Raw genomic sequence first — 13,807 nt, 5'->3', positions numbered from 1 at the left:
TGTAGTAAACAAAAGCTATAAGGTTCCAGGACAGAAGAATCCCCTTATACCTTATATCAGAATAATTTGAAGTGTAGCACAGCCCTGTGACTATCGCGCCCAGACTAAATCACAACTGGATTTGAGTCAGGCACTTCCATCAGACAATGAGTGTACAGCAGCAATCCACAGGTAACTGCCCTGCATTCTGTATCCTGTGCATGGACTGCTGCAGTGTCCGATGCCATCCCTTATTAGAGGGTTGTGTGGTCACACAGTGCAGCTTCAAGAACCATGCATTATCCACAGGCAGGCATCCAGCGCCCCACTACCAGCCTTTAATCAGTACAACTGATGCTCACACCATGCTGCGACTTCAGGGACCATTGTTTGACATTGGGATATGCATGGAGTGATGCATGCATACAACGCCACCGCACCAGCCTTTATTAATAGACCCTACACTTGCTCAATCAAGCAGCCAGTAGTACCATTCTGTAATAAGAGTGTGCATTCAGAGTCATGCACCCAAAGCCACAGTGTCAGACACCAACCACCCTCTGATTCGTGGATACAATGCAGCAGCGTTAGTGATCCGCCTTTGAAGACAGAGTATTAAGCATGGGCGGAAAATCCGTTCCGCTCGCGAATTTTGCGGATTTTCGGTAAATTCGCAATCCGCGAACGCTCGCGAATTTACCGAAAATCCGCAAATTCACACGCAGCGGATTTTTTTTTCTTGGTGATACAATTTTGCGGCGTGCGGTGTAAGTTCGCAATTGCGAACATGTAGGTGCGGCGGGCAGCAACAATCTCGCACTCGCGAAATTACAAAAATTGCAATTCTGCACAAGAAATCTACTAGCAAGCAGCATAGACCGTCTGAAAATGATGATTTTTATCAGAATAACTCCTCAGGTTGACATTTGCCTGCACTTTTTTGGATTTGAGTACTTTTGATTTTCTTTGGATAACTTTTGGATTAGAAATCAACTTTCTCATATAAGCTTGTTTGGGGCATTACAGTTGCTGTAATGCTGTTCTGCAGAAAAACGAGTTTTGCAAAAGTGAAAGCATTCAGCAGGTTCAAAAGTTCAAACTCATCATTAGTAACCATTCCCTGTATTGCTTCCTGACAAGGGCCCCTCCAGAGTTCAGTTGCTAGTTGCAACAATTGTATGACCCTGCTCTGACCCTCACAGCAGGCTCATAGAATAGCTACAAGTAGGCCACAAAGGTCCTGGAAAAAACAATTGCACTGCAACAGAAAGCAAATTACAGATAAGGAAGCAGGTGCCAGACTGGAATTTTAAAACAGTGACACATTAATAAATCAACCCCAAATTAATTCATGTCAGTTGAAGCAGGCAGGTGTGCTTGCTTTTTCCCCCCATAATCTACAGTGATGATGAACCAGAGGGTGGCATTGATGTACCAGAGGGTGGCATGGGTGAAACAGAGGGTGGCAGGGGTGAAACAGAGGGTGCTGGAAACCTGTGATGATGAACCAGACGTAGAAACAACATAATCGCGACCGTTGCGAGCCGACATGTAAGTTCGCATTTACGAACTGGTACAAAACCCTCGCGAACTGGCAGAAATCCTTGCGAACTGGCAGAAATCCTTGTGAACACAAAAAAAAATCCGCAAATTCGCGAGAATTCGCGGATTGCGAGTTCGCAAATTCGCAAAATTCGCAAACGCCAGATTCGCAAAATTCGCCCATGCTTACAGAGTATGCACCTACTAATGCATGCACACCATACGCCAGGTTTGGTGGACTGTCGTTTATTGATGGCGTACGCATTGCTGGGTTAGACACGCTTGCTCGGTTTGGTACAGAATATTATGGCCTACATATTGGCTTACAAAATAATAGGTTAGATGGAGGTACTTCACCTGTCATGGTGGCAGAGGTAATGTCCTCTGCCACCCTGACGGGCCATGCTCCACACAATTATGAGATGACACCACAGCCCAGGGGTCACCTCCGTACTTTGAAAGAAACCCCGGTCTTTACAGTTCCTTTCAATGTTCCATAAGTTTGTTGGATGGTCGGTATCAGTTTTGATGGCCAATCGCCAAACTTTTCCAAACGTTATGTTGAAAAGAAACAAACTCCCCAAAATGGAGTTTGTTTCTCAAAAACAAAAAAAAGAATGAGCACAAAATACTCTGGGAGTTTTTTGTCAGGGTGTGGGGGTTATAATAGTTTCTTCTGCCCCTCGCTACGAGGTGTTTCTTGGCGGTGATGGACAGAAGACACCATCCACCAAAAAGGAGGGCAGCATAATGTCCTTCTTTTACCAGCCCCTACTCTGTCAGAGGAATCTTTCCATAGCAGAGGCACATAATCATAGATACACTTTCATACATTTTCAGCAACAGTAACCAGAATGTAGGTGTTTTTGCTTTAGCCCTCCCACTTCCTTGGGTGGTTGTCCTGTACATGGCAGGGTTGAAGGTTTGGAGAACCATCTTCCTTCACTTACATATCCTAATAATATGAGACACACTAGCAGATTGTAATTCGTTCGTTCACTGCCAAACAATATAGTGCTTAAACTGGTCCTAGAACATGGTCAATTTTCTTTAACTGGATAACTTAGTGAATTGTAAGCTTGTGGACGTTTTGCAATTTCTTGAGTGCCGTTTGTGCAAGACACCAATACAGATTTTGGCAATAGCAGTTGCCTTCAGCTGAACGGAGACAGAGGTCAGTCTTTGGCTCCAAAGCTAGGCTGCAAAATGGCAGTCTTTGACTTTGCTTGCCACCTTTACATCAGAGCATCATCTCTAAATCGAAGGTAAATGAACTATAGTATCATTTTGATGAAAGTCTATATGGAAGTATTCAGGCTAACAATGCAACTAAAACACATTTGGGTTCTTCTTCCCTGCTTAAAGAAGATTTCTGACTCCATTCTCACTATTTAAAAGCATCTCTGGGAATTCAAGACTGGACCCACGCGAGTGCCCTCTATCGTGGCATCTCAAAAAGGAAGCAAAAGGCCAGGGTTCTACTGGCCATGGGGTCATAGAAGAAGGCCATATTAGGAAGAACATAAAATCTCTCCACCAACTGCCCATAGAAAATACCATACATGTCTCTTACGTCACCAAATATGTGCAGAGAACAGCTGCTAAATACCAGAACTGCAAACTCATATTGTAATCTCACTGAGACTTGCATTTGGTAGGCCCCAGTCGTTTATTTCGGTCCTTAACTGCCATTCATTTGGCTTAAGGGTTAGGTTGTAGAATATGCACCCAGCCATCATTGCCTGTAGAATCAATCTTGAAAAATGTATGAGATCTCTTGAAACATAACTCTTCATTCCATTCATCCGGCTGCTTCAGTTTCCTTTGACATCACAACCAATCCGAGCACCTCCACTGTCTGTGTTTATCTGATGCACATGCTGCAGCTTAAACTACTTACACAATATTTGTGCCTTTTTATTCAGTTGACAACATATATCAGATAAGGTGGACAAATTTGGCGGTCTCATTTAGCACTACACATTTATCACCAACGTTTGTGCTTTTGTCCATGTATAGGATAACCTGGCCCTTAATGCACTAAAGTATTTCCCCACAGTCACAAAAATTAGTAAAACTCTTTAATAATTGTGGTGATTATAATGATGGTGTCTACACTACATAAACAGGCACTGCTTCTCTATCATGAAGTAGGAAAACCCAAAGGAGTAGGATTGGGTGAATGGTAAATCAAGCTTTGGCAAACCAAGGGGGGGCGCTAGGTGGCGCACAAGCAGAATGGCCGACATTGTGTGAGGCTCCTGCAGCCTGGCGCCGATATCCTGCTGATTATCCTGTCCCGTTGGCACGACTTGCCCAAGCATCTGCATGCAGAGCCTGAAGCCTGGGGAATAAGCGACCCAAGTTTGGAGAAAGTCCGACACGGTTTGCAGCCGTTACAGCCGAGTGCAGACGATCCCGCTGTGCATCCCTGAGCGGCTCGGAACTGCCGCTGGGTGAGGGTACTCACGCGAGCGCCGTGGCTCCCAAGTGGCGTGTAGGCCTGAGCACTGAGATGGCGGCGGCAAAGCTGTGAGTGCCTCAGCACTAGCTCACATAAACCATGTCAGTGGGAGGCCTGCCATAGAGTCCGACAGTTGTTTCACTTTGCCTTAACACAGCCAGAAACTGATTTACATGGGCGGTGCAGTGCCAACATTTGAAAACTGTGCGGGTGGCGGTTCTGCCATATGTGGTTACAAAGCCTCACACATACTCTGCGGGGCGGCTGTAATGGGCGAAGTGTGAGACACGCAGGACTACAAAGAGGAATTCTATTTGGACAGCGCGGAGTCTAGCGCACATGTGACATTGCCTACCAATAGCGCTATCACCTCCCAATTACTAATTGCGTGGCTGGGGCAGGGGAAGTCCCCACAATATCAGAAACACGCTGCAGAGCAGGGGAGGATTACTGCTTGATATTGAAGTACCACAGGACACTAAGGAATACGCACGCAAACAGCTGAGGTTGGTGCATTGACCTCGATATAGTCTTTGTGGCGCACCCATTACGGAACACCGGCTGGCTGTGTTCTACTCCCCCAATCATCCCTGTCACGACTCCGGCACGGCCGTTACAGAAGAGCAGCATCTGTTGGGAGTGTCCAGGGGAGTCCACCTCGCTATTACCCAACACGTGTCTCACATCATCCACGAGACTACCAGACGCTCCAAATAGGAAAGCCGGGCGCTCGCCAACCGAGTCTCACATTTGACGTGAAGAAAAACACTCGCCTGCAGACTGCAGAGGTCTATAATGGAGCCAAAGGGTCACTGCAGGAATCACAATCCCCACAGGGCGAGGACATGAAAGCAATCCTCCTGGAGGTGCGGCAGGGACGCGATTGTCCGCAAAATAGACAGTCATGAGGCGCGCATAAAGGACACTGAGCAATGCATATCTGATACTGAAGATGCTACAGACCACATTCAAAGCACAGTGATGCAAATGGATAAGCTACTGAAGATCATAGCTGCCAAGAATGAAGATATTGAAGCATTAATCCGAAGGAACAACATCCACGTGCTGGGCATACCGGAAAGTACCAACACGAGCAAAATCGAGGAATACATTGAGAGGTTGTTGTTGGCATGGTGGGGGCCACTACCGCCACTTCATAGTTGAAAGAGCCCATCGTTCCCTTGGTCCGAAGCCACCCCCTGGAAGCACGCCCAGACCCATCATTGTGCATCTTCTGAATTACAGGGACAGAGACGTTGCCCTCAAGGTGGCGTGGGAGAAGAAACAATTGCATTTTGAGGGAGTGCCCTTCGCCATGTACCCCGATTTTACTGCAATCGTGCAAGAGCAGAGACACAAATTCCTCCCTGTAAAACAAAAGCTAAGACAGGCCCAAATAGATTACGCCCCCCCATATCTCGCGTGCCTCTGGGTCACATACCAAGGTAAACAAATGTTGTACACAAAGCCTCAACAAGTCGAAGAAATTCTAAAGCATCTCAAGAGACAAAAGACTGCCACCACCACACCACAAGATTCGCCGAGATCGCACTCACCGAACATAGACTGATGGATACCATGAAAGATGGCTGCATGTTGCTTCTCATTAATGAACATGGACACAGAACTGCGCGACGGACACCCACACAACATGATCCCACATCAGTGGGGTGCATGAACATAGAGGCGAGACCTGCCTTTTGTTGGGAAACAAAATCCAAAGGTAGCCAGGCACCCTCGAGGCCCACTAAGGGAGTAGTTTGTCAGCACAGATTCCCCTTAACGGCGAGAGGTAACCGTGTGCCACCCAGCAGAATTGCCCCCTAAGGGAGATCCCCTTTTCATGTTTTCTCTGTTCACTGACTAGAGCGGCTAAACGTAATGTTCTGTTTACTGGGTAACAGGGTGGGGGGAGGGAGAAACGCAACGGGCATAATTGGGATGCTTCAGTGGGAGGGGGAGGTAGGGATGTGGGTTAATGAATGCTCTGACATGCGTAATTTACAGCACTCCATTTGTAAATGTGATTCTCTACTTGTCCGATTATTATTATGCACAGCTTTGCAATGTAGCAAGTATTGCACTACTAGCAGATATGATGGACTTGGTAGATAAATCTCAACTGAGAATACTGTCCTGGAACATCAGGGGGTTAGGGGACCCACGAAAGCGCAGGCAGATACTAGCCTATCTGGACTGTCTACAGATAAACATTGCTATGCTCCAAGAGACCCATATTAACCCACATTCTCCTACCACGTTTGCTAGCAAGTGGGCGGAGGGTAGGTTGTTCTCCTCATACTTCTCTTATGCCCATGGCACGGCAATATTAATAAAAAAACTGACACCTTTTATTCTAGCAGGTGCGATAACGGATCCCCAAGGGAGATATGTAATAGCATGGGGGCACTTGGGCATGGATTCGGTCACAATAGCAAACTGTTATAGCCCTAATGTAGACACTCCTGAGTTCTTTACTAACATCAGGGGGGAAATTGTAAATGTGGAATCCACCCATATACTTTGGGGTGGGGACTTTTACGTAGCCCTTAACGCATACCAATACCGCATCATATCATTACTATAACTCTCAGGTGGTCTTGCAGGGAATATTGGACGAGGGGGGTTTGATCGACACATGGCGCTACACTCACCCGCAAGCCAAAGAAGGCACACATTTCACACCATATGCTGCAACATGGGCTTGTCTAGACTATTGTTTACTCTCAAGGGGCCTGGGACCGGTTATTCGTGATGTCACACATCCCACCAGAACCTTTTCTGATCATTGCCCTGTGAAATTCACGCTCATACCTCCAGGGTATGATAAACCCCGGCCTAGCTGGAGGCTACAGCCCAATGCCTTACTAGATGCGGTTTTTATAGTGAACTGGGGAGGAAATCCAGGATTACTTCCTAAGAAACAAAGGGTCAGTGGGTAGTGTGGAGACAATATGGGAGGTCTTCAAGGCCACAATCAGAGGGATCTGTATCTCAAAAGCTTTGGTGAGCCTAGGGATACACAAGGAACACTAAGGAAATTGGAGAAAGACCTGAAGGGGTTGGAGGCTGGATGGTGGTGGTGGACACAGGACAGGTGCAAAAAGATTTCCGAGAGAAACTATCAGAATATGGAGAAACTGCAGCGCGTGAGGTGAAATTTAATTGACGCTATTGGGTGGCCCGCAGATGCGGTGAAGGTGAACGGCCTGGAAAAGCATTTGCGGAAGTGACTATACTCCCACGCTTCTCAAATCACATACAGAAAGTTAAAAGGCCTGGGGAGATATTACATCGGGACACGACCGACATACTTGAAATGTTCACCTCACATTATACTGCGCTATATACCATGCAGCGAAGTGGGTCAGTGGACCTAGATAACTTCTTGAGAGATGTGGAACTTGGGTGGCTAAGTGATACACAGAGGGAGTTCCTATGCATCCCTTTCGAGCTGGACGAAATTAGGGAGGCGATAGTGCAACTGAAATCTGGCAAGGCACCAATTATATTGATATCATGGCTCCGGTTCTTAAAGAAGTATATGAGGAATCCTTAGAAAATGGCGTGCTCCCCCCATCGATGAGGGAAGCACTTGTTACCTCTCTTTTGAAACCCGGCAAGCCCCTGGATTCCTGTGACTCTTACAGACCGTTGTTGCTTATAAATTGTGACACAAAAATATTAGCTAAGGTCCTGGCTAACCGGTTAACTATTTTAACGGATAAACGTATCCTTCCCGATCAGTCGGGTTTCGATCCCTGACGCGCCACAACCCATAACCTTCGCACCTTGTTCTCCTTGCTCCAAAACGTAGCACCTGAGTTCCCACTAGCTGCAGTATTTTTGGATGCCACTAAGGCATTCGACTCTGTGAAATGGGATTATCTCCTCTGAGTGCTACAGCAAATGGGCTTCCCTCCTCTGTTCATCTCTTGGATGATTACTATATTAACAACCAACTGCCAAGTTGTTGATCAATGGTCACCTCTCATCTGCATTTTCCATCACGAGAGGCACCCGGCAGGGATGCCTGCTGTCTCCACTTCTATTCGCTATAGTGATTGATCCACTGGCATCCAGGCTTCGTCAGCACCACCAAGACAAGGCATTCCCTTGCGATTTACGCCAAATGTTGATATCGTCTCTATACAGATGACGTTACCCTGTATGTTAGACATCCCCAACAAAACATCAACCCCCTACTGCGGGAGTTCATTGTATTTGGTAGTTTATCCGGGGTCCACATTAACTTGGGGAAATCTCAAATTTTTCCTCCGACACCTGCAGTTACTAGATTTGCTCTCAACTTTCCATTGGAATGGTGCGATGCCGACCTTCGCTCTCAGGGTATACAGCTTTCCAGAGACAGAGAAGACACCAGACGTCTCAACTATGGCACAGCTATAACTCACCTTATCAGCAATGTTACTCGCTGGATTTCCCCCCCTCTCTTGCTCCCAGGTCGCGCTTCTCTGATAAAAATGGTTGTTCTCCCGCAGTTCTTATATCTCTTCATGAATATACCTTAAAACACTGGTCCCTTCTTTTTTAAAACTCTTGCACTGAATTACTTCGATTGCTTTGCGGAGGTAAACAACCAAGGCTCAACTGGTCCACACTCACCAGAGCCTATGCCCAGGGCGGCTTTGATATCCCAGACTTCGAGGTCTATTTTTTAAGTGTGCAAGCCCATTATGCTTATTATTGGATTAATCCCCCCAGATACATGCCACAGGTAGCTACAGAAAACTGGCTCGCTGACCCTATTCCTTTGGATGGTATCATACATGAACCCATTCGCACTCGCGACACACCACCCACCACGGTCACAGGCACGGTTGACGCATGGAATCGTATCACAGATCTTCTTGATTCCCCCCTGTTATACTCATTGAGGCTTCCACTATCCTATCATCCCTGCATGCCATTGTTGCAGGAACAGGGATTTCGCAAACTATGCGAACGGATTAGGGTTGCTAAATGGGGTGACCTTTTTCAAGATGGTATATTCCGCTCTTCAGACTAGCTATTCCATGGGTTTCGACCCACGCCTCTAGATTTCTTCTTATATGTCCGACTCAGACAAGGGGTTCAGTCAGTTATCCCAGACTTTCCTCGGTAGCCCACGAGCCTTACCCCGTTACATCAAATGTTGGGATCCACAGATGGAAAAAACCTAGTACCTGGGCTCTATCACAGTATGCGCACACAACAAACGGAAGCTCCAAGCTCAGCCCACGCACATTGGAATGTGGAACTAGGGAGGGAGGTGACTGACGACCAATGGACATACTGTTGTCTCCAAACCTCACAAATTTCCGCTAGTTGTGGATTGCGGGTCATATACTACAAATTCCTACAACGCCTATATTGTACACCCGCTAAAAAGTATAGATTCAAAGTGGCTGATACTGATTGCTGTGAGAGATGTGGAAGATTGGGGGCTGGATTCCTACATTTAGCATGGGAATGCTCAAAGATACAGGAGCACTGGGAAGAGGTCTTCGAGGCACTTGAGAAAATTACAGATATTACAAGAGAAAAGGTTTCCTTAGTGGCGGTTTTGGGCTATACAGCACAGGTTCCTAAGTCACATCGCAAGTTCCTTGCTATGTCGCTCTTACTGGCCAAGGTGTAGAGTAGCTTCCAGGTGGGGTAGGGGGCGGGCTCCAAAATTCAAGGACTGACTGGATGACCTACTTTATTGTCAGGCGCAACTGACAGCCTATGCTGAAACGCTCCCTTGTGCTTCTAGGCACAAAGATATATAGGGTCCTCTCCAAGGTTATCTCCTCATGCAGGACTCTGAAGGATCGGATACCTTCCCCCTGGGAAATGATGCTTAGCTTTTGTACGAATTCTTCTTTTCCTTGTCTCCCAAGCTCCCCTCCTCCATGCCAAAGATATATGAAATGCTTTCAACTGTCACTGTTCTATGCACTGTGGTTCGATACTTCGCCATTATTGCTCAGGGTTTAGGGATGTGCGACTTAAGTGATGTGTAAGAAACATGATCCTGCATGCTTGCTAAAATATGCCCCTGATGTCCCGAATGTAACCCTATTGCACTATACCTGAAATATGTAGTCTTGCTATAACTGTGTGCTACCAAGGATTTATCCACCTATTGTGATCTTTCTTGTTCATGCACAATAAAAATAAACCATGCCAGACTGACGCATGTCTATATCATGGTTATCAGAAGCTGTAATGTTTGTTACACACAATGAAAATTATTAAATAAAAGGGGAAAAAAAAGCTTTGGCAAACCCAACAGGTGGTGCCTTTGGGGCCTGGCTGCCAAGGGTTTTTCACCATGTTGTACAGCATCCACGATGTTGTGCAGCATGGCAAAAATAAACATTTTTTTAAAGTGCTTTGGTGCAGCAGATATAGCAGTTTATAGGAAAGTGCATCGCGCATTCGCACGCCTACAAAATAGCATGTTTGTTTTTTTAATTTACCAAGCTAGATTGGTAAATAAAGAAAAAGTAGCTCATTTTTCTGTTTCTTTATAGGCAAGTGTGGTGGGAACAACATGGAGGATGCAGGTGGGAGGCAGAGAGTGAGACACTAAGGGCTGGAAGGGGGGGAAGCAATACAGAGGGCGTGAGTGGGGAGAAGCTACTGGGGGATGGAAGCAACATGGAGGGCGGGCTGGGAGAAGAAGCAACAGGAAGGGGTGGGGAAGGATGCGCGTGAGACCGCAATGAGACAAAATACACAAAGGGAAGCGCAACATGGAGTGGGTTAGGGAGAACCACACGAGTGACAGTCAGGGAACAACACGGAGTGCATGGGGGAAATATTAAATTTGGGCGACAGCTAGAGACCACATGTGCTCTCACGGAGTGCTTGAACAAACAATAATGGTTCTGTCGGGTGGAAATACCATTCAACAAGGCATTTCAACCTGTAATCTCAATAGTGTGTCCCTGGTGGGGTACAGACGTAGTAGCACAAATCAATAAACACTTACCCAAATTGCTGAGAAATTAAACCTTTAGTATTCAGCTTTCTCAATATTTTTGACTTATATCACGCATTAGTTGTGCTGTCCAAAATACAAGAAGACAAATACAGTGCAATACAACGTGATTTGTGAAGGACTAATACAGGTTACAAAACATAAATGCATGAAGTTTGCAATCATTCAAGGTTATCAACTGTAAACACAATAGTCATTAGGCAAAATGATTTCTTTTTTTCCTATCAGACTTTGTACAGTTAGAACTATAACATGGTGCGTCGACGTTTCGACCCTAGTGGTGATGCGCTGACTACGTGCATCTGGGGCGGGTCTTCATCAGGACTGGGACAAGGGTTGGACAGCCTAATATTTCTTCCTTTAGGTTCTTCGCCATTGATGGCGAAGAATCTGAAGGAGACAGTTGCTCCTTTTCTCACGCTCAAGCAGCAGCCGAGGCGTCCGTTGACCAGTACTTTTCCCACCGATTGGCTTTGAAGAAACTCTCAAGGAGCAGTGATCCAACCTCATTCAGCGTGCCTAGTCGGCTGACAGACACATGAAGAAACTTAAAGGAAGAAATATTATCAAGCTGTTCAACCTTTGTCCCAGTCCTGATGAGGAGCCGCCCCCAGATGCACGTAGTCAGCGCATCAGCACTAGGGTCGAAACGTCGACGCACCATGTTATAGGCTGTACAAAGTCGGATAGGAACAAAAGAAATCATTTTGCCTAATCACTATTGTGTTTACAGTTGATAACCTTGAATAATTGCAACCTTCATGTATTTATGTTTTGTAACCTGTATTAGTCCTTCACAAATCACGTTGTATTGCACTGTATATGTTTCTTGTATTTTGGACAGCACAACTAATGCGTGATATAAGTCAAAAATATTGAGAAAGCTGAATACTAAAGATTTAATTTCTCAGCCATTTGGGTCAGTGTTTATTGATTTGTGCTACTACGTCTGTACCCCACCAGGGACACACTATTGAGATTACAGGTTAAAATGCCTTGTTGAATGGTATTTCCACTTGACAGAACCATTATTGTTTGTTCAATTACCCGCCCAGGTTCTGAGGGTTACAGGGTCACCCCATTATACTTAATGCTCACGGAGTGCTTAGCCGAAGAGAATAAACTATTGCTTGAAAGGCAAGTACAGAAGCATAGAAGCCTGCCAATCAAAAAAGGTACAGTAAAGAGGTGGGCCTCCGTGCATGACACAAACAAACGCAAGATTGACAAACTGGGGTATGAATAAGAGGCAGGTAAATGGCTGTGGGAAAGCCAGCCAATGGGAAGCATTGGGAGGCTCCAAGCCCTCTCATGTTCTTGGTATCCGGCAGAATGCCTTTTTCCATCACTCAGGTACACGGCCCGTTAGGCTTCACCTAAAAACAGCAGCTCCCAGGGAAAGCAGACACCAAGCCTTTTTCCCCGCATATAGAAGATGTTTTGAAAACAGGATAATCCGTGGAAAAAAGGTAAACGATTTGACCGGCAGAGGGAGTCGGAACACTATGAATCCAGGCAGATAATAATGACCATAGAGAAACTTGAAAATATTGTATAGTAATAACCTTAGCTCAGAGCATGAGAACAACTTGACCATCCAACTCCACCCGCCGGAGCGCCACAGTGAGAACCTCTCAGTAGTGTAGCGCGCAAGGTCTGGGCCTCGCACGTGGTGATGCGGGTGAAGGAAGTGGACACACACACAGGTAGGAGGGTATGCCGGAAAGACCCCGAGCGGTCTTCCGCGCTTTTATTATATACCTCGGGGCGTGCCCGTCCCGAGGGTGAAGGCGTGCGTGTGTGTGTGTGGATACAATGTTGTCCAGAGGCCGGGTGGCTCTCTACATCCCTCCTTCAATTTAGTTCATATGCAACTGTCCAAATACAATGGCTACGGGGAAGAGCATACAAAGTCTCGGAGTCTTTGGCTCGGTCCAGGATTGGGCCGCAGGTTGTACCTGTGGTTGGACCGGGGGGGTGACTCGCCAGCCCCAGCCGGGATGGTGGCTTCGTCTCGGGAGAAGGAGGGACACCCAGTTGTTTCGCTTCGGCCCCCCTCGCCCTGACGCCTGTCTCCTTCTGGCTGGTCACGATTCTGGGGAGGCACGGAGTCCTGGGCTCTCGTTCTTCCATCGCCCGGGCCATCTGTTGCAGTGTCCATGGTTTTGTCGGCCTCGTGGTGAGCGTTGTCTGAGCTTCCTATCTTTTTGAAACAGGATACATTCCTTGTGACGGTCTGCTGGCCGAGGCGGGCCGTCACCATCGTCCCTCGGATTTTTTCCACGATCCACCGTTCTGGTTCAAATGGGGTTCTAAACTTCCACCCCGGGTGCCGATCTTGGACCACGACGCGGTCTCCTACTTGTAGCCCCTGGTGTTCTGCATGTCTTCTCTCACTTGCTTTCTGGTTCGTGACGGTTCTTCGTGCTTGGATAGCATCACTATCTCTTTCTTCAGGGGTCCATGTAGAAGACGCCGGGATGTTGCCTCTGGGTGCCCTCTTGAATAGGACATGTGCCGGTGCGCAATGAGTGGTGCTATGAGGGGTTTGCCGGTATGCACTCAGGAACCGGTCCAGCTCAGTTTCTGGGTCTTTGCCATCATTGACCGCGATGCGAAGCGCCCTGTTGAGGGTCCGCATGAGCCTCTCTACTTCGCCGTTTGCTTGCGGCCACAGCGGTGTGATTTTGCGGTGTCTTATCCCCAGGCCATCCAGGTATGCCTGAAACTCTCGCCCTTGAAATGGGGGTCCATTATCCGACTTCACCACTTCAGGGAGTCCCATGGTGGCAAATATGCGGTCCAGCGCTTTCTTGACAGGTCCGAACGCT

At 47.0% G+C, this 13,807-nt stretch overlaps 1 protein-coding gene across 1 annotated transcript in view; it reads left to right on the top strand.

Annotated features, from left to right (window-relative positions):
* The window catches only part of SYNC (syncoilin, intermediate filament protein), an 84,834-nt gene that overhangs the window by 52,981 nt on the left and 18,046 nt on the right, over positions 1 to 13,807 (top strand). The window lies entirely within an intron of this gene.

The sequence above is a fragment of the Lissotriton vulgaris genome, chromosome 2_1 (genome assembly GCF_964263255.1).
Source record: "Lissotriton vulgaris chromosome 2_1, aLisVul1.2, whole genome shotgun sequence".
Taxonomy (NCBI): domain Eukaryota; kingdom Metazoa; phylum Chordata; class Amphibia; order Caudata; family Salamandridae; genus Lissotriton; species Lissotriton vulgaris.
The sequence above is the reverse complement of the archived record's forward strand: the minus strand, read 5'-3'. Positions and strand labels throughout refer to the sequence as shown.